Source organism: Rana temporaria, chromosome 3, assembly GCF_905171775.1.
Source record: "Rana temporaria chromosome 3, aRanTem1.1, whole genome shotgun sequence".
NCBI classification, from domain to species: domain Eukaryota; kingdom Metazoa; phylum Chordata; class Amphibia; order Anura; family Ranidae; genus Rana; species Rana temporaria.
The window spans coordinates 357034121-357056597 of record NC_053491.1 but is presented as its reverse complement, the minus strand read 5'-3'; the positions used below and the strand labels follow the sequence as shown (position 1 = coordinate 357056597).

At 45.3% G+C, this 22477-nt stretch overlaps 1 protein-coding gene across 4 annotated transcripts in view; it reads right to left on the bottom strand.

Moving 5' to 3' along the window:
* The window catches only part of ANKS1B (ankyrin repeat and sterile alpha motif domain containing 1B), a 177696-nt gene extending 156568 nt beyond the window's left edge, over nucleotides 1-21128 (bottom strand). For all 4 annotated transcript variants that reach the window (XM_040345220.1, XM_040345222.1, XM_040345221.1 and 1 more), the window contains exon 1: nucleotides 20816-21128. The gene's annotated coding sequence lies outside the window, so the exon portion shown is untranslated. The remainder of the gene's footprint in view (nucleotides 1-20815) is intronic.
* Nucleotides 21129-22477: the final 1349 nt, after the last annotated feature.

Below are 22477 nucleotides of genomic sequence, written 5' to 3'. Positions count from 1 at the left end.
TGGTGATGGTAGGTGCGACTTGCATAGACATATGTGCATGAAGTCGCACATATGTCAGACAAGTCGCACATGAAGTCGCACTGACATGTGGCTTTGAAATCGTTTGAAATTCCTAAGCCGCATTTAGTGTGCATCAGAGCTCCGAAGAAGGAGCCGAAAGCCTTAATATTTCAAAGTCAAAGGCAGTATGCTAGGTGAGTCACTGTTAAAAGAAATAGCAGCATTTAAACTGATAAAGGGTAACGGGGCCTGAACTTATAAAGTAAAGATCTGGTATTGCAGGGAAACAGCTGAAAAATGTACCGTATTTATTGCGGTATAACGCGCTCCCGCGTATACTGCGCACCCCTAAAGTGGCCCCCAATCCTGTGGAAAAAACGTTTTTTTGTTTTTTTGTACTTACAGTTTTGGTGTCTTGTGCGGCATCCATCGGCGGCCTCGTCGGGTCCGGCGTCCTTCTGCGGCTTCGGGTGTCCTCTTCGGCGGGTCCGGCGTTCGTCTTCGGCGGGTCGGGTGTCCTCTTCGGCGAGCGGGTCGGTGTCCTCCTCGGCGGGTCGGGGGTCCTCTTCGGCGGGTCGGGGGTCCTCTTCGGCGGGTTTGGCGTCCTTCTGCGGCATCCTCGCGTCCTCCCCGCTCGTTTCCCGCCACGAGTTTGAATACTGCGCCGGCATATTCCGAATGGAGACTGCCCGAAGATTCACGAGTGTACTGCGCTCGGTATATGCCGGCGCAGTATTCAAACTCGTGGCGGGAAAGCGGGTATCGGCGCATATAGCGCACCCACGATTTTGCCCGGATTTTCAGGGCAAAATAGTGCGCGGTATACGCCGATAAATACGGTAATTGTGAGTGACTAAGCAGCACCCTAAAAAATCGACATTTGTTCTTGAATTCCTTCTAAAAAATAGCAAAAATTTCAGTCCACTTCTTGTGCCTAGGAGGTGCACCTGCTAATCTCACAGGATCTGAAGTGATATTTTGTAGTACCACTACTGTACTGCTTAATGTGTTCCTTGCTGGAGAGGAAGCTGTGCCTGAGGATCTGCAGTGCAAGGATCCCCCTGCTTCTGTTTCATCCGCTCTGTGGAAATGTGCTGTCTCCATCTTTCCAACTGCTTCTTAATCATAACTCCACCCGTCAACAGATCAAAAATCACCAGGGGTGCAGCTCTGACATAAGGAAGCAAACACTTGCCTCCACCAATGTGCCTGCTTCCCCACACAGAGACACAATGCAAAACAAAGCATGGTAAGTCCATTATGGGGAAAGATTAGCGGCAGGTAATACTAGTGATTAGTCCTTTGCCCTATACCTGTCAGATTTGTGCACAGCTTCCACTGTTTAGGTCCACTTTAAAGGCTTATTCACCTGTGTCCCTTTGAAAAGTGGCATGCAAGTAACATGCAATATATTGCTTCCTCACTGCTTGCTCAAAAGCAAAAAATGTCTCAAAATGCCAAACCACAACGCCACAACCTTGTGCCTTGCACGTGGCTGCAGGATGGTTGCACTCAGCCCCATTTACTTGATTGGGTCATATCTGACAGTGGTAGTTTAATTTTTGCCTTGGCCACAGCATGTATCGAGCTGCATGCCCTAGTTTAGGTGGGCAGTCAGGGGTTCAACTGCCTGCTTTTACAACTCACCCCTGTAAACGAGCCCTTAAAGCAATTGGGGTTTTTAGGGCTCTTAGAGACAATGTTCTCAACGGTGGAAAAACAGTAATCAGACATTAAAATGGTTCTAAAGTCAAGACATTTTTTTACAGGCATTCCCTGTATTAAAGCGGAGTTCCACCCAAAAGTGGAAGCTCTGCATATCTGTATCTTCCACCTCCCCTCTCCCTCTGGTGCTACATTTTGCCAGGTACCTATTCCCACTTCCGTCGGAACTTCACCACGGAAAGATATGTCAGAAGTTTGGCCTCCTCTCTGCCTTCCCCGCCACCGGGCTATTCAGAAAGCGCAGCGCACATCGTATATGCGCAGTAGGAAATCGGCTGTGAAGCCGCAAGTCTTCACTGCCGGTTTCCCTTACAGGCTATGGCGGCGGCAGCACCCGAGAACCAATGGAAACATCAGCTGGGATGCCGACCACTGAAATCCAGGACAGGTAAGTGTCCTAATATTAAAAGTCAGCAACTACAGTATGTGTAACTGCTGACTTTAAAATTTTCCATGGGGGGGGGGGGGCTGGAGCACTGCTTTAAGATAAAAAATGTCCCACTTCTTGTTCCTCCACCCCCCACAAACACTTTTCTAAGTCTTCTCGCGATCCACCACTGTCTTGTCTTCAGCACCGCTCTCTTATATTCCTCTTCCCACTGGACACCTAGGCAGCAAGGTAAACGATTGGCTCCTGCTGCTGTCATAGCCTGTGAGTAGGGAGTGGGGGGCTTGGCTAAGCCACACTGTTTGGTCTATGGACGCACACAGCCTGGCTTGGGAGAGCCTTTAACATCTATTTTAGAAAGATTTTTATTTCTTTAGAACCACTTAAAATTAATACAGTACTTTGCAACTTTATAACTTTACCTTTTAGGCCACATTCACATCTTTGCATTGCAGTAAGGTACCATTTCCCTTTAACCACTTGCCGTCGCCGCACCGTCATAATACGTCCACAAGGTGGCTCTCCTAGGCGAGAGCACGTAATATGACGTCCTGCCTTTTAGCCGCCACTAGGGGCGCACGGCGCGCGCGCGCCCCCCCCCGCTCGCCCCCGACTCCCGTGCGTGTGCCCGGCGGGCGCGATCGCCGCCGGGCACACGCGATCGCTCGGTACAGAGCGGGGAACGGGAGCTGTGTGTGTAAACACACAGCTCTCGTTCCTGTCAGCAGGGGAAATGCTGATTTTCTGTTCATACAATGTATGAACAGAAGATCAGTGTTTCCCCTAGTGAGGCCACCCCCCCCCCCCCACAGTAAGAACACACCCAGGCATACTTAACCCCTTCCCCGCCCCTAGTGTTAACCCCTTCACTGCCAGTGGCATTTTTATAGTAATCTAATGCATTTTTATAGCACTGATCGCTATAAAAATGCCAATGGTCCCAAAAATGTGTCAAAAATGTCCGAAGTGTCCGCCATAATGTCGCAATACCGAAAAAAAAATCGCTGATCGCCGCCATTACTAGTAAAAAAAAATATTAATAAAAATGCCATAAAAATACCCCCTATTTTGTAAACGCTATAACTTTTGCGCAAACCAATCAATAAATGCTTATTGCGATTTTTTTTTACGAAAAATATGTAGAAGAATACGTATCGGCCTAAACTGAGGAAAAAAAATGTTTTTTTATATATTTTTGGGGGATATTTATTACAGCAAAAAGTAAAAAATATTCATTTTTTTCAAAATTGTCGTTCTATCTTTGTTTATAGCAAAAAAAATAAAAAACGCAGAGGTGATCAAATACCACCAAAAGAAAGCTCTATTTGTGGGAAAAAAAGGACGACAATTTTGTTTGGGAGCCACGTCGCACGACCGCGCAATTGTCTGTTAAAGCGACGCAGTCCCGAATCGCAAAAAGTACTCTGGTCTTTGGGCAGCAATATGGTCCGGGGGGTAAGTGGTTAATTGCACTCCAACGCACATCCCCAATACACCAGACTCGAAGCACATGTGATCCATCGGTACATTGTGTTAAAGTAGGGAAAAAAGGGTGTGTGGGCCTTAAAAAGACTACTGTGGTGGTTTAATCCTACACCCCCTTCTTGAACAAACTGCCCCCTTTAATCCTACACCCACTTCCTGTACACACTGCCCCCTTTAATCCTATACCCCCTTCCTGTACACACTGCCCCCCTTTAATTCTACACCCCCATTCCTGTACACACTTTCCCCCTTTAATCCTACACCCCCCTTCCTGTACACACTGCCCCCCTTTAATTCTACACCCCCCCTTCCTGTACACACTGCCCCTCTTTAATCCTACACCCCTTCCTGTACACACTTCCCCCATTTAATCCTACACCCCCTTCTTGTACACACTGCCCCCATTTAATCCTACACCCCCCTTCCTGTACACACTGCCCCTCTTTTATACTACACCCCCCTTCCTGTATACACTTCCCCCCATTAATCCTACACCCCCTTCCTGTACACACTGCCTGCCCTTTAATCCTACACCCCCTTCCTGAACCCCTTCCTGAACACACTGGCTGGCGATGACTTGCAGCAATCTGGGTTTAGGGCTGACTTCAGCTGCAGCGAGTGGCGATCATCAGCATTCAGTGAATGACCTTGGTGCCGGAATCTCAGCTCACTTCTGCTGTGTACAGGAGCACTGTTGTGTGCAATGAAAGGACGGTGGCTCTAGAGGTGACATCCACCAGGGAAGAGGCGGTGACAGGAGAGGAATGTTGCACTGGCCATGGTTGCGCCCTAGGTAGGTGGCTGCCTAGTTCACCTAGTGGTAGCATCGGCTCTGCGCATATCCCAAAGCCAACAAAAACAAAGAATATATTCTAAACTGCCCAATCATTCTATGAGTCGACCTAAAAAGTTGGATAGAAATCAATCAACAGCTGCCTACACAAGGTTGGAAATTGTTTATATAAGTCAGATTATTAAACAGACCAAAATGTGCAAGCATCTGACTATGTACATGGGCTGGAGCTTTCATACTACAACATGACAGCCTTGCACACAGGAGTATTAGATGTGAAAAAGGACTGCGGAGATAATGAGCACATATGCTGCATCCTGCTTTTGTTTCAGTGCGATGCAAAGCTAAGCAAATGCCAATTTCTCTGGAGAAGCCACTGCTCATCAGGAGCTCAAGCCAAGCACTCCCTCATGGCGTTCATGTGTACAAGCCCTGAGTGAGTTTTGTTATTATTCACTGACCGCGAGGTTGTTTGAGGGATCGCAGTCCTCTGGAGGTCGCTTATTAAAAATAACTGGGCTGATTAAAATACAACTGCAGGTAATAATAAAAATAAAAAATCCATTTAAAAAGTAAAAATATAACATTAACTGAATGTTAAAGCGGGAGTTCACCCAATTCCTTTTTTTTTTATCTTTTCCCCTTAGATTCCTGCTCGTTGTGTCTAGGGGAATCGGCTATTTGTTTTAAAATATGATCCGTACTTACCCGTTTTCGAGATGCATCTTCTTCCGTCGCTTCCGGGTATGGGTCTTCGGGAGCGGGCGTTCCTTCTTGATTCTTCCGAGAGGCTTCCGACGGTCGCATCCATCGCGTCACTCGTAGCCGAAAGAAGCCGAACGTCGGTGCGGCTCTATACTGCGCCTGCGCACCGACGTTCGGCTTCTTTCGGAAAATCGTGACGCGATGGATGCGACTGTCGGAAGCCTCTCGGAAGACTGTCAATCAAGAAGTCCCACAGCCCATACCCGGAAGCGGGGGAGAAGATGCATCTCGTAAACGGGTAAGTACGGATCATATTTTAAAACAAATAGCCGATTCCCCTAGACAAAACGAGCATGAAGCGAAGGGGAAAATGTGTACGGTATGGGTGAACCTCCTCTTTAATGTTCCCTTTAAAGGGAAATTCAACTTAAATAGGAAGCAAACTCCCCTGGTGTTTTTGTACCTATAGGTAAGCTTATAATAAGGCTTACCTGTAGGTATTGTAAATATGTAAGGTGAAGTCTACAGGCTTGGAAATATCAATGGGGGTTATTTACGAAAGGCAAATCCACTTTGCACTACAAGTACAAACTACAAGTGCAAAGTGCACTTGAAATTGCACTGAAAGTGCACTTGGAAGTGCAGTTGCTGTAGATCTGAGGGGGACATGCAAGGAAAATAAAAACAGCATTTTTATTAGTTGCGCAAAAAATAAAAATCGCAGAGGTGATCAAATACCACCAAAAGAAAGCTCTATTTTTGGGAACAAAATGATAAAAAATGTGTTTGGTACAGTGTTGCATGACCGCGCAATTGTCATTCAAATTGCAACAGCGCTGAAAGCTTAAAATTGGCTCGGGCAGGAAGGTGCGTAAGTGCCTGGTATGGAAGTGGTTAACCATCTAAATACTGGGCACTTTCACTCCCCCCCCCCCCCCCCCCGTTTTGTAAAACATAAAAAAAAAAAGATAGTTGTGATCAAACACCACCAAAGGAAAGCTCTAGTTGTGTGGAAAAAAAATTGAGCACAGCATATCTTGACGTGCAATTGTCAGTTAAAGTAGTGCAGTGCCGCATAGCAAACAAATTCTTGGTCATGAAGGGGGTAAAATCTTTGCTTACACCCTCTGTTCACCACAGCGTGGTGCATGCGCCGCATTACTACTTTCTTTGGGACGCCCAAATGTGCCACCCTGAAGTGTCCCTCATTCTCAAGTTCTAAAGTTGTGAGGTATGTTTTTTTTATTGTGTGTGACTTTCTAACAAGATAAGAACTGTTCTTCCTGGTTATTGTGTGATTGTCACAGGGACAGGAAGTGAGTTAAAATCTCACCAGTGGGGCCGCCCACAATCAGAAATAAAAATTCAACAGAATTTGTAACTATTCCCCACTAACTAACTAAAAAAATGGATACAGTTAGGCTTCAATGATGTCATTAAATGTAAATGAGGATACTACAAAACAACAGTACATACACTAAGCAGGCCTAGCGTGCCATTAGGGTGAGCTATAGCTGTTTACAGGAACAATGTAGCAAGGCATGCTGTGCCATACAAGTGAGAAGATACAAAGTGATAATATATTAGACTTCTAATAAGTTCAGCCATTTTCTCTCCCTGCAAATTATCAGTAAAGCTTCTGGACGAGACATAAAACCAAAGACAAAAGTACCCCCAGTGTTAAATTGCTGAATAAAAAGCACTATACTAAATAAATATGTAATAGAGCAAAGCAGCAGTTAGCATAAAAAAGAAAGCAAAACACACATCTACTAACTAGAGCTATAAGGCATGGTTTCAATGAAAGATTCAGGTACACATGGGAATTCTGCATTTAGTCTTTATGCACATGGCTGTACAGGGGCAACACAATGTGCAGAGCCTACGTCAGGGATATGCAACCTCGGCCCTCAAGCTGTGGTGAAACTACAAGTCCCATGAGACATTGCAACACCCTGACAATCACAGGCAGACTCCTAGAGGCATACTGGGATTTGTAGTTTCACCACAGCTGGAGGTTGCCTACCCCTGGCCTACGTGAGTAAACATCAGTGTAACCCCGAGTTGCTACTGTAAAAATACCTGATACCTGTAGTGGCACAGGGAGTGGGCAGAGTTGCATGCCTAGGTTAATTGCCATATGAGGCACTAAGTGCCAAGACACTGACGCAGCAACCAATTGGGTCCAGCTGCCAACATCCTAGCAACCAGTCAGGCTGTGCACCATAACAAACAATGCTGCTGTGCAGCCCACCTGATAGTGTCCTAGCAACCAGCTCAGTAACAATGCTCTGTGGGTTATTTACTAAAGGTAAATCCATTTTGCACTACAAGTGCAAACTACTACGTGTTTTGCGGAGCTTCTAAAGCGCTTTTTAGGCACTTCGGAGGCGCTGCCCATTCATTTCAATGGGCAGGGCTATTTGAGAGGGCTGTATACAGCCCTCCCAAACCGCCCAAGAGATGCTGCTTGCAGGACTTTTTCTAATGTCCCGCAATTGCACCGCCCCAGTGTGAAAGCACTCCCTTTCTATAATTAATGGTAAACGGTCGTCATCTGCACTCAAAAATGGATACTAACGATCAGATTATCGTACGATCACTTTGAAAGCTGTATTTTTCATTCGATTTTTTGATCATGTGCACTAGGGTTTCAGCTTGATTGTCAGTGGGAGAAATAGCGACCCATTGTTGGTGTCAGTGGGAGAAATAGCGACCCATTGTTGGTGTCAGTGGGAGAAATAGCGACCCATTGTTGGTGTCAGTGGGAGAAATAGCGACCCATTGTTGGTGTCAGTGGGAGAAATAGCGACCCATTGTTGGTGTCAGTGGGAGAAATAGCGACCCATTGTTAGTGTCAGCGGGAGAAATAGCGACCCATCGTTGGTGTCAGCGGGAGAAATAGCGACCCATTGTTGGTGTCAGTGGGAGAAATAGCGACCCATTGTTGGTGTCAGTGGGAGAAATAGCGACCCATTGTTGGTGTCAGTGGGAGAAATAGCAACCCATTGTTGGTGTCAGTGGGAGAAATAGCGACCCATTGTTGGTGTCAGTGAGAGAAATAGCGACCCATTGTTTGTGTAAGTGGGTGAAATAGTGCCCCACTATTAGTGTGCAGGAATAGTGCCCCATCATTGGTGTCAGTGAGATTAATAGTGCCCCATAATTATTGTCAGTGAAAGGAAAAGTGCCCCAAGGGCTAAATAAACGCTTGCAATGTGCTGCATCCACCCTACGGCTGCTGTTTGGAGACCACTGCTTGGACAAAGGATGGAATAAACAAGCCTGTATCAGCTTTTAGTTACTTTCCCCTCTAATGATTATTACAATGTAGCTGTTCTTTTTTCACATGTACGTCTTAAATTATGTTAAACAGGCTATAGGTTCCGCATCCTAAATCATTATTTAATTTTATGTTTTCAGGGAAGTGCTGAGCCGAGCCATCGCACACACATCAGAAGTCAGAAATCCATCTATCGAGTAAAAGGGACCTGAACTGAATAAGTCACACTGATAGACAGTTATAGACAAGCACAAGCTGCATAGGCACAATGCTGGTTATATATATATAAAAATACAAGCAATACTACAGCAAAACCGCCTTGTAACAATTTTCTGTCAACCAAAACTGGCACCCAAAGAGAACAATAACGATTAGTGTTTTTCATTTGGTAATGAAAAAAGAACTAATTACATCACGCTCGTTAGCCAGTAACAAAGAGCAACGGGCCACTGCGCTACGAAAAGAAAATGATTAACGTCAACTGTGACATAATCCCCCTGAAATAATAAATAAACAGCATCAGCAATTCGATAGCGCGCTCTCCACCAGGCTATTGTTAAGCTGCCCTTGTGGGCTTAGAACAAAAGAATAGCATTGAGTTCAAGGTCATACTGAAAGAGCAGTGTCACCGGGTCACAAACTGCCACTGGGGGACTCGCAATCTGTCACTAGTGCCTACAATCTGTTCCTGTCTCAGGATATACCAATGTGTATGTCAGGGCAAAAATAAAAACCATATTAAAGGGTTTGTAAAGGATTTTTTTTTTTATCTTAATAGCTTCCTTTACCTTAATGCAGTGCTGTTTCTCAATGTCCTCATTGTTAGTTTTTGCTCTCAAGTTGCTGTAATTCTTCTCTGATCTCCACACTTCCTGGTTGTCTGTTTCCTGATAACCACAGTACTGGGAGCTTTCTCTCTGTGGTCACTAATCAAGGAGGTGTGATTACTGTGTGTCTAAAACCCCTCAGCACCAATCAGTTTCGTTTTACACACCATCACTGTCCTGTATTGGCTCTGTGGCTCTGTACAGCAGAGGCAGGAAACAACATGCAAAAATGAAACTAGAAACTACAGGTACATTATATGATTGATTTTTATCAATTTTTAATCGTTTTTAAAAATAATCAGTTAACTATTATGTCTCTATACCCTGTAAACAGTCATTTCAGCAAAAAAACTTTTTTATTTACAACTCCTTTAAGTACATCTCTCCAATTTCCATTTTTAACCCTTTAAAAATGCCGCGAGTGTAGAAAATACCCTGTGATCTGACAGAAACCCAGTGTGCTCCTAACTTCCTGTCTGAGTTGACAACACAGGGCCTCTTATGTCCTGAATTCTCAACCAGCGTTGTCAGCCCTGGCTGCTGGATAACAGAACTTCACTTATCTCTCTATGTCCCTTTCTATGCGCATACATTGATTTCTTCCAGCTGAAACCTTGGCTCCCAACATGCTACGTATAGGGCAAAGACTCCTGGGAGATGTAGTTCTGGGGGGGGGGCGTGTCTATGCCAATAGGGTTGTAAAGGTAAAAATAAAAAATCCCTAAATAGCTTCCTTTACCTTAGTGCAGTCCTCCTTCACTTAACTCATCCTTCGATTTTGCTTTTAAATGTCCTTATTTCTTCTGAGAAATCCTCACTTCCTGTTCTTCTGTCTGTAACGCAACACCGTAATGCAAGGCTTTCTCCCTGGTGTGGAGAAAGCCTCTTGAGGGGGGAGGGGGCGAGCAGGAGTGTCAGGACTCCCATTAACACATAGCTTCTTTCTCTATCTGCAAAGTAGAGTGTCCTGACACTCCTGCTCGCCCCCTCGTCCTTAAGAGGCTTTCTCCACACCAGGGAGAAAGCCTCGCATTACGGTTTGTAGTTACAGACAGAAGAACAGGAAGTGAGGATTTCTCAGAAGAAATAAGGACAGTTAAAAGCAAAATCGAAGGATGAGGTAAGTGAAGGAGGACTGCACTAAGGTAAAGGAAACTATTTAGGGGAACTTTTGTTTTACCTTTACAACCCCTTTAAGCACCCATCAACTGTTCTTGTAGGAATTTTACAAGTCTGGGGATATTTTAGGAAGTAATAAAAGCTGCTTATTGCTACAGGTATACAATAAAAGAAAATGCTAATGCTGGGACATGCCTTAGAGGGGTAGTGGAGGTTTGGGGATAAATGCAAAGATACCATTTAAAGCTGAACTCCAGGCAGATATAAAAAGGAACAATTCAAAAAGAAATACGGATTTTTTTTTTAAATCATACCTCGGTGGATATAGCATCGATGTGATGATGCATCTGTCCCCCGCCATCTCTAAGGCTGAGAACTGAGTGGTTAAACACAGCTGATCGCTCAGTTCTCTCCGCCACTCTGTCTGAGTGGAGAGCGGTGACTGTCAGTCGCTGCTCTCTGCTCTGCCCCCTCGCGCTCACTGTAGTGCTGTGGAGGGGGCGGGAGCAGCTGGCTCAGGCTCTCAGTGGCTCCCTGAGAGGCTGAGCCAGGTGTCGGCTCAGGCTCCTGGGTGGATTCCGACCATATGGTTGTGATCTTTCACCAGCCTGGACCGGCTCTGTGACGTCAACTGACAGCAGGCTTTGGCTGTTGACTGAACACGCGTCACAGGAGTGCAGAACAAACTGAACTCTTGTGATCCACAGGAGAAGTAAAGCAAGACAAGCTTTGGTTGTACTCCTTTAATACAAGCTACAATATATATTTATTAACCACTTGCCGACCGCGCCATAGCAAAAATACTGCTACAGCGCGGTCGAGTTACTGTGACAGGACGTCCCTGGGACGTCCTCGTGCACTTCCGCGTTTGCGCGTCCCCTGGGGCGCGCTCGCGGAAGTGTCCGTGCTCGCCGGGTCTAGAAGACCCGGCGCATCACGGATCACGGTAAATTGCCGCGAATCGCGGCTGTTTACCACGTGATCGCTCCGTCAAATGACGGAGCGATCACTTGTAAACAAACCGGCGTCATTTGATGACGCCGGTTCCTCCCTCTCCTCTCTGTACCGTTCGGTACAGTGCGAGAGGAGAGGAGGGGGGGGAGCGCGGGGTGTCAGCAGTGCTGTGGCTGGATCTGTGACAACTGCAGTCACAGATCCAGCCATCCCTCCCAGCTCAGCAATACTCTGCCATACCCCCCATACTTACTCTGCCATACCCCCCATACTTACTCTGCCATACCCCCCATACTTACTCTGCCATACCCCCCATACTTACTCTGCCATACCCCCCATACTTACTCTGCCATACCCCCCATACTTACTCTGCCATACCCCCCATACTTACTCTGCCATACCCCCCCATACATACTCTGCCATACCCCCCCATACTCTGCCATACCCCCCCATACTCTGCCATACCCCCCCATACTCTGCCATACCCCCCCATACTCTGCCATACCCCCCCATACTCTGCCATACCCCCCCATACTCTGCCATACCCCCCCATACTCTGCCATACCCCCCGATACTCTGCCATACCCCCCGATACTCTGCCATACCCCCCGATACTCTGCCATACCCCCCGATACTCTGCAATACCCCGATACTCTGCAATACCCCGATACTCTGCAATACCCCGATACTCTGCAATACCCTGCGCGATACTCTGCAATACCCTGCGCGATACTCTGCAATACCCAAATACTCTGCAATACCCCAATACTCTGCAATACCCCAATACTCTGCAATACTCTGCAATACCCAAATACTCCGCAATACCCCAATACTCCGCAATACCCCCAATACTCTGCAATACCCCCAATACCCCAATACTCTGCAATACCCAAATACTCCGCAATACCCCAATACTCCGCAATACCCCAATACTCCGCATATATAATGTTTTGGGGTTCTATGTAATTTTCTAGCAAATAAATTGTGATTTTTCCATGTAGGAGAGAAATGTCAGAATTGGCCTGGGTGTTCCAGAACGCCTGTTGGCGCTCCCTGCATGTTGGGCCTCTGTATGTGGCCACGCCGTGTAAAAGTTGCACACATGGGGTATCGCCATACTCGGGAGGAATAGCAGAATGTGTTTTGGGGTGTTATTCGTGGTATGCATATGCTGTGTGTGAGAAATAACCTGCGAATATGACAGAAACAAGTTTTTTTTTTATTTTTTTACAGAATTTTCGGTCGTTTTTCTTTTATAGCGCAAAAAATAAAAAACCCAGAGGTGATCTAATACCACCAAAAGAAAGCTCTATTTGTGTGAAAAAAAGGACAACAATTTCAAATGGGTACAATGTTGTATGACGGAGTAATTGTCATTCAAATTGTGAGAGCACCGAAAGCTGAAAATTGGTCTGGTCAGGAAGGGGGTTTAAGTGCCCAGTGGTCAAGAGGTTAAATAATCATTAAATGTATTAGGTGCAAAATGCTGCCTAACAATATTCCTAAAAATGTCCCCTCCCCCCTCCAACTACCTTTTCTGCCTACCTTAAAGTGGCTGTAAACCTTATGCCTCATTCACACGATCGGTTTTCCCGATGGGAAAACTGCCATGTTTGCTTTTGGTCGGGAAAGCCGGCCGTGTGTATGCTCCATAGCAGTTTTCCCGACAGAAAAACTGCGAGCACAAAAATGAGAACTTGTTCTCTTTTATCCCGCCGCGATTCTCTGTGTTTTTTTTGCTCTGCAGTTTTCCTATGGGAAACACTGCAGTGGAGCATACACACGGGCAGTTTTCCTGACCAAAGCTTTCCTGTCGGGAAAACCGGCGTGTGTACACGAAAAAAAAAAATGATCAGTGTCTCGGTTTTCCCCTCAATTTTCCCGACAGGCTTTTGCCCACCGGGAAAACCGATCGTGTGTACAAGGCATAAGACATTAATTATGAACAACGCATATTTCTCTATAGTGTGTACTGCTGCTTCATTCCTCTGCCATCAGCATGAGTAATTTCTGACAAGCTTTCCTGACACAGAGAGAAAAATGGTGACAGGGGACGAACCTCCATCTTATTGACAGACTCAGCTCTGTTCCTGTGAGCTGTGTAAAGGGGCGTGTCCCTTCCCTCATATCAGCTTTCAGAGCTCTCCTCACTGAGCTCTGCAGAGTGTAACTTCAGCTCTCCACCCCTTGTTTCTGAACTCTCAGACAAGCTTTAAAATTCAGCACTTTGAATGGATGTAGAGAAGAGAGAGACTGGTACAACTTATGTAGGAGGATTTGTTTCATCTCGTGTATCACCTGAGGCCACTCATTTCACTGGGTAAATGTAAGGGTTTACAACCTCTTTAAGTAAAAAGCACCTGTATACTTACCTTTTTTTAGTCCGCCTCAATCCACTCATGCGATCCCAGAGTTCTCGCTCACAGGTGTCAGTCGAGGCGACTGAGAGGGAGGATAGAGCACCAACAATGGCTGGGCCATGAGAGCCTTTCTGTGACGTCAGGACTGCTGGAATTCCCATCCGTTGGCCAGCACTCCTTGACACAGGGGAGATGGAGCTGTGGGATCACATGATTGGACCGGAGCAGACAGAAAAAAGGTAAGTATACAGATCTCTTTTACATAGGGTAGGCAGGATAGGTGGCAGGAGGGGAGGAAGACATTTTTAAGATTAGTTAGTGGTTGTATAGTCCTTTTTTGAACTTTTACCTACAGGTAAGCCTATAATAAGGCTTACCTGTAGGTAAAAAGAATGGGCCAGATTCAAGAAGCACTTGCGCCCGCGCAACCATAGGTTGCGCGGCGCAAGGGCTTACTTGCTCCGGTGTAACGAGTGCTCCTGATTCAGGAACCTCGTTACACCGACTGCAGCCTAGGATGTGACAGACATAAGCCTCCTTATGCCTTCACATCCCAGGCTGCATTCTTGCGTTGGCCGCTAGGGGGCGCGGCCATTGTGATCGGCGTATAGTATGCAAATTGCATACTACCACCGATTCACAAAAGTTGCGCGGGCCCTTTAGCATAACTTTAGCATAAGGCTGCTCCTGCTAATAGCAGGCGCAACCAATGCTAAAGTATGGCTGCGCTTCCCGCTCGTGAAATTTAAATTTCACGTCGTTTACGTAAGTGAACCGTGAATGGCGCTGGACGCCATTCACGTTCACTTAGAAGCAAATGACGTCCTTGCGACGTCATTTGCCGCAATGCACGTCGGGAAAGTTTCCCGACGGAGCATGCGCTGTTCGCTCGGCGCGGGAGCGCGCCTATTTAAATGATTCCCGCCCCCGGCGGGATCATTTACATTAGGCGCCCTTACGCAGGGCTATTTAGCATATCGCCCGCGCAATTTACGGAGCAACTGCTCCGTGAATCGCGGGCATTTCAAAATATTTGCGTGGGCGCAGAGAAAAATCTTTGCTCTTTGCCCACGCAAATATTGCGTGATTCTACCTGAATCTGGGCCAGTATCTCTTGCAACTTGACTTCAGCGGCACATCTGGGATTCTCGGCTGAAAGCCCGGCAGACGTCCACTCCACTCCACTGAGCAGGCGGATGACAGGATCGCTGTTATCTATGGGGGGACAAGCAGTCCATTTCCATCCAACTGTCATCCGATCTGATTCGCCGGATGGATGGCGAATGTACCCCCATCCGTCCGCTGACATCCACCACCCCATAGAGAACAGTGGCTGGTCTGATTAGGCCCGCCTGAAAAATGGACAGGCGGACCTGGTTGGTCCGCTAGTGTGAAAGGTGCCTAATATTGGAAAGATTTCCTTTTACTTTGTTGAGTCTACAGGACAGGAAATGAAGAGAAATCTCCACACACACACTCTATTCAAAATAATAAAAATGTTGGCTTTAGATATACCATAACCAAAATTGAGATTTGTATATCGGAGCACCCTGGGTTTTGAGACTCCCAAGAACCTTGAGACATTCACAAGAAATGCACTGGTTTGGAATTATGAGGCCACTTTAGCTTAAAGGGGGTTCCACCCGCAATTTTTTTATTTTTTTTTTCAAAGTCAGCAGCTACAAACACTGTAGCTGCTGACTTTTAATAAGGACACTTACCTGTCCTACTCACCCGCGATGTCAGCCCCCCCCCCCCCCCCCCCGAGTCCGATCCCTGGATCCTAGCAGCTCACGGCGCCGCCATCCTCAGTAAGGCAAACAGGCAGTGAAGCCGTGCAGCTTCACTGCCCGTTTCCTACTGCGCATGCGCGAGCCGCGCGGCTCTTTGTGAATGGGCCAGCTGCTCTCTGGGATACACACAGTTCCCAGAAGGCAGCACGCCCCATTCACCAGAAGACACTGTGACTAGGACAGAGGAAGAAGATTCACCAGCATAGGAACCGCTATTTCTGGTAAGTATAAAAAAAAAAAATGTTTTAAATTTTTCTTAGGATTTTTTGAAAAAATAATATTTCAGGGGGGAACTCCACTTTAAGGCGACGCATTTTTTTTTTTACTAGTAAAAGTGGAATTAAAACGACTCTCAGCCTGTCAAGTCTTAGGCCTCGTACACACATGTCCGCCCGGAGATTTCTGTCTGATGGTTGTACACACCATCAGACAGAAATCTGCGCGTACACGATACGCGGTGACGTGGCCGCGACGATGACGCGGCGACGTGCGCGGCCCTGGAAGTTCAATGCTTCCACGCATGCGTCGAATCACTTCGACGCATGCGAGGGATGGTGGTCGATCGGACATGTCCGGTGAGTCTGTACAGACGACCGAACATGTCCGACGGACAGGCTTCCAGCGGACATGTTTCTTAGCATGCTAAGAAATTTTTGTCTGCTGGAAAACGGTCGGCTGGACAAATGTCCACTGGAAACCTGTCTGGTCGGCCGTACACACGACCGAACATGTCTGCTGAAACTGATCAGCGGACCAGTTTCAGCAGACATGTTCGGTCGTGTGTTTGAGGCCTTACTCTCCGGGCCCCGGCTACTACTGGGTGGGGTGGGGTGAGGGGCAAATTCTGGATGCATTCTAATGGGTAGAATAAATTAATATTCTGGCCAATAGAATACATTAACACCAAACATGCAAACGCTCATAAACTTGCACAAAACGCAGCTATTACTTCGTTTTTTAGACAGCTTTTTTCCTGTCAGAAGAAAAGTCTTTTAGAGCAGCGGAGCCAATGCTCAGTGTGCATGAGGCCATAGCGCGCAGATGTGTTTGTGACAACACGGGATTCGCTGAAAGAATATCTATAGGTACTATGACGTTGATTTATTAATGATCGAATATGGCCTTGTCTCTATTTACATCTTACATCTAATCAGGTACAGAATGAGTTTTTATTTATAGAGCAGATCAGCTCAACTGTGCGGCCAGCTTCATAATATGGTATAAGGACAGTATTGCTGCCATAGCAAAACTGAGACTGAACCTTAGAATGCATTATCAAGCGGACCTAAAATCAACTGCTAATTGAAAGACTGAACCAATGTTACCAGTCTTCCTAGGAAAAATAGAGTAAATAAAGGACTGAAATACTTCCATTTCCTGGAGAATATGCTGCCCTGGGTTCCCTCAAGTGCTAGTCTTGTGACCAAAAGCCTACACAGATGACCTCTGCTTAAGGGGAAAGTCAGCTAGTCTGGACACTAGGCTTCCCTTCCACACAGGTAGACTGATCAATTGCCTAATGACAGTGTGATCAGCACTGAAGGGAGCCCATTGTAGCACTGGAGGAAGACTACCTTGACCAAAAGCCTACACAGATGACCTCTGCTGAAGGGGAAAGTCAGCTAGTCTGGACACTAGGCTTCCCTTCCACACAGGTAGACTGATCAATTGCCTAATGACCCTGTGATCAGTACTGGAAGGAGACCATTGTAGCACTGGAGGAAGACCACCTTGACCAAAGGCCTACACAGATTATCTCTGCTGAAGGAGAAGGTCTGCTAGTCTGGACACTAGGCTTCCCTTCCACACAGGTAGACTGATCAATTGCCTAATGACCCTGTGATCAGCACTGAAGGGAGCCCATTGTAGCATTGGAGGAAGACCACCTTGACCAAAAGCCTACACAGATGATCTCTGCTGAAGGAGAAGGTCAGCCAGTCTGGACTCGAATGCTTCCCTTCCACACTGGTAGACTGATCGATTTCCTAATGACCCTGTGATTAGCACTGAAGGGAGCCCATTGTAGCATTTTCTCCAGACAGGTATTTTTGCTTTTCTATTACTTTTAAATGATCCACCACAGAAAGACTGTTACCATCACATACATATCTACTTTAAAAAAAGGATTTTCAGGCAACAAGCTGCAGATGCAGATTTCACATGCACTGCCATCTGGTATGCTGAAAATCCTCTTTAAACTATACACTTAAAGCACCGCTCCACCTCCTTTTGGGAAGTTTTCTACTTGACGGCATGGTGGCAAAACATATTTAGGACTAGCATGTCTGGTCCCTACAGTACATGGGCATAGACTTGCCATGGGGTAACTGAAGACACCTTGTGCTGCCTGTGATGGCATGTGCATTCCTAAACAAAACTCTAGGCATCTATGTCTACAGCTATCATAATCTGTACATATCTAATGGTTCTCAGTGGATAATGTAATGCTCCAACGCACCATACACCATAAATTCTTCCCTAGCTTTACCTAAAGAGCCTTCTACAATCCATGCAAGAAGAATCAAATTGGGCAGGCCCTTATACTACATAGTTGATGGTTGATCTGGGGAAGATTGTACCTTCAAATTGTATAGTGTATGACCAGCCTAAGAGCCTGCAGCCTCAATGAAACCAGAGCGGCAATAAACTCTAAGTACAACATGGTTGATTTTATTTCAGATTTATCCAATAGGGGAGGATTTGGTAATAAATTGAGTTGTGCAATGATGACAATTCATCACCTTGCGCCCTCGCCTCATGTGCCTAATGCATGCCCCATCTTCTGCCGCCAAGGTGGAAGCTAATGGAATCTAATGTACGACTGGAAATAATTCAATATTGTGCATGCAATTTTTCAATCCATCTGCAAATCATCTAGTTGCTGCGTTCGGCCTGCTGCTTCCTAATGCAGCTGTCACATCCCCATCATCAGGCTTTTAAATCTGGGAATGGGTGCAGCGTTTGGAATAAAAAAAAAAAAGATACACCGAGCGTATGAAGACGCGTGAAGCCATTGAGAGCCTGAGAGATTTATTAATAGAGCAGGGTATATGGGGGTCAGTTTTCCATCGTCTGTGCACATGGAAATAGTCATGACAGGGACAAGGCCTTCACATCCTAACTCAGAGTGAGGAGACAGCCACTCCACCCCCTCATACACTCATATACATACACAGAACATATAGCAGGCAGGGGCAACCTGTGACCCTGTCGGGGTCTTGACATGGGGCCCGCAGCCCCTCCGCAGGGCCACACATTGTCGCTGCAGTTTGGAAGTGCTTCAAAATAGAAACAAACAATGGACAGGGATGTGTGAAGTGTGTCGGGCAGTAATAGGCATGGAGGAAATATTAACATACCGCTGGTGTTATTCATGTTCTAGGAAAAGCTGAGTGCCTCATAGGACTGCCTGTAGGCACGTCCATTCATATAGGGCTACTACACTACATATATACATACATATACCTATACTATGTCCATAGAATATACAGTATATATATATATATATGTATTACTATATCTAGACATGGCTACATATATATATATATATATATATATATATATATATATGCACATATACACTTACGCATACCATATACTGTATGCATATGTAACTATGCGCATAATATATATATATATATTGGTGTGTGTATTACAATATGTATACTACACTACATACCTAAACTATATGTAACTGTGGACATAATAAATATCCATGTGCGTGTACTACATTATGCATAGCAAAGCTACTACACTACATACACATTCCTATAATGTGTGTATAAGATATATGTATGTGTGTTACACTATGTATGTCAAGGTTACTCTAGTACATATACATGCCTATGTTATATGTACATGCATAACTTTGTGTATATATTATATATGTCTATGTATGCATTATAATATCTATATACGTGACTACTACGCTACATATACATACACATGCTTACACAAAATTTAAATATGTAACTGTGTGTATAAGGTATATGTATATTACAGTATGTATGTATGTCAAGGTTATTACAGTACACATATACATGCCCATGTTATATGTACATGCATAACTTTGTCTATATAGTATATATGTCTATGTATGTATTATAATATACATATACATATACATACCTATGATATATGTACATCCATAACTTTGTCTATATAGTATATATGTCTATGTATGTATTATAATATCTATATACATATACATGCCTATGATATATGTACATCCATAACGTTGTGTATATATTTTATATATGTCTATGTATGTATAATAATATCTAAATACATGACTACTACACTACATATACATACAGATGCCTACACAAAATGTAAATATGTAACTGTGTGTGTATAAGGTATGTGTATTACAATATGTATGTCAAGGTTACTACAGTAAATATACATACACATACCTATACTATATGTAGATATGTAGCTGATATATATGCACATGTGTTGCAATATCTATATACATGGCTACTACAGGACTTATACATATACATACACATACCTATAGTAAATAGAAATATCTGTATGTGACGGAGTGCGTATTAGATTTATGTGTGTAGGTACAATAACTCTCTATATGTAGACACATGGCTACTACTGTACATTAACATACACAGGCTATACCTCCATATATTCTATAGAGGTTAAAGGTTACCACCTTTTCTGGGAACAAAATCCCGGCCTTATGATGTCCTTCCCGTGAATACCATTGGCAACAAGTCCCTTTTACAGCAACCAGGCCGGTGTCATTCCAGCCAGGTGGAAACCCTATATAGATATACGGTATGGAAAAGAATGGATATAAAATATATGTATATACCTGCATGTGCAATATCTCTGTATATACATGTTACTGATATATATATATATATATATATATATATGTATATATATATATATTATATGTGTGTGTGTATGTATGTAAATGTGTGTGCATACACACACACATATATATATATATATATATATATATATATATATATAGATAGATAGATAGATAGATAGATAGATAGATAGATAGATAGATATAGATATAGATAGCTAGATCTATCTATCTGTAGCTATAGATATCTCACACACATACACTGTATAGTAGTTTATTCCCCAAGCATTGCCTTGCACAGAGCAGCCTACATCCCAGCAATGTGCTGTAGCTGTGGGTACCATCCTCCCCAATGTATGCCCATGTCATGCCCCCCACCTGTGACCTCTCACTCCCAGTCCACCTTGCCCCAAACTTGCCCAAGTCCCCAGCATGCAGCCCCCCACCAGTTCCTCTGTACAGACATGCCAGGCACTGCTCATGGGGGGGAGATAGAGATAGAGGAGGATGATCCATGGTAACATTGCAGTTAGTAAGAATGGTACTCACCACCCCCAAGAGAAAGAATAGGAAATCCAAAAGATCAGAGTGGGTCTCAGCCCACCAGCCACCAGAGTGGCTCCAAAAGAGAAAAAATAATAATGTGTAGAAATGCAAATGAAAAAAAAAAAAGAAAACAGAGAATCAGATCCAAATGAAGGAGAGTCCCTGCTGGAGAGAGGCTGGCTGTCCAGGAGGATGGCTGGTCAGGGTGATGATGGTCAGGATGCTGTGCACACACTGCAACACGTGAGTCTGTCCATCCACATCACCCTCTGATCACAGGAAGGTTACTCAATGATCTCACTCGCAGACAAAAAAAAAAAAAAAGAAGAAAGATAAAAAAAAAAAAAAATCTATTGCATTTATTCCCAGCGCCGTATATGGCAGAGACTCGTCACCCAGCCAGGCTGCTTGTATGGAGTGTCTCTGCTAGCTCTGTTTCTATGGATATCGGCTGTCAATCAAGCAGTGCGTCTCTGCTCTGGAGATTACGGTAATGGCTGATTTTAGCACACAGGAGCCACAGAGCTGCAGCCCGATGGAGGCACACAGGGCACTTCCACTGAGTACTGAGGATGGGGGGGTTGGGGGGACTGTGCCATGTACTGTGTGCCTACAGGAGGGGCACATGAGTGGGAGGTGTGCAGGCAGGCAGCACATGATGTGCACAGGAGTAGGATGCTGGGTTATGTGTCTGCAGGTGAGTGGGAGAGTCCTGTGCAACATGCAGCTCATCTACCTAGATGTATATGGTGAAAAGGGAAGCAGAACTGCGAAGGTATGGGAAGCAGGGCAAGATTGGGCCTGGGGCTGAGGATTTTGCTGGGGACTTTTATAAATAATACATAAATAATTATGCTAACAATTTTTTGTTATATTAAAGCGGGGGTTCACTCAAAAAACATTTTTTAACATTACATTCAGCTGAGTTGTCCTAATGACAATCGGCTGTTTTTTTTTCCGTACATACCGACTTTCACCGCCGCTTCTGGGTATGTCTTCTGCGGGACTGGGCGTTCCTATCTGATTGACAGGCTTCCGACCGTCGCATACAGCGCGTCACGAGTTGCCGAAAGAAGCCGAACATCGGTGCGGCTCTTGACGGCGCCTGCGCACCGACGTTCGGCTTCTTTCAGTAACTCGTGACGCGCAGTATGCGACGGTCGAAAGCCTGTCAATCAGATAGGAACGCCCAGTCCTGCAGAAGACATACCCGGAAGCGGCGGTGAAAGTCGGTATGTACGGAAAAAAAAACCAGCCGATTGTCATTAGGACAACTCGGCTGAATGTAATGTTAAAAATGTATTTTTTGGGTGAACCTCCACTTTAAATTAAAGAGAGAGAGAAAGGGGATGAGAGAGGGGTGCGGGGTAAGGGAGGGAGGATTAGAGGGAAAGGGGCATGAGAGAGAGCGGATGCACATGAGCATGCGTGGGAATGACATCAACGCAGCTCGGCCAAGGCAAGTGAACCCAGAAGGAAGACCGGGTGAAGATGGACGCGCCCGGGACCCGCCGGACTGATCACAGCGCATTACTGGAGGGCTCAGTCTGACCATTTAAGTGTACCCTAATGTGCTAATATGCTGTGCATACTTGTACATTGGGGCATAACCTACCTCAGGGCCTCTAAAAAGTAGTAATGTTAGCAAAGTTTACTACCGCTTTA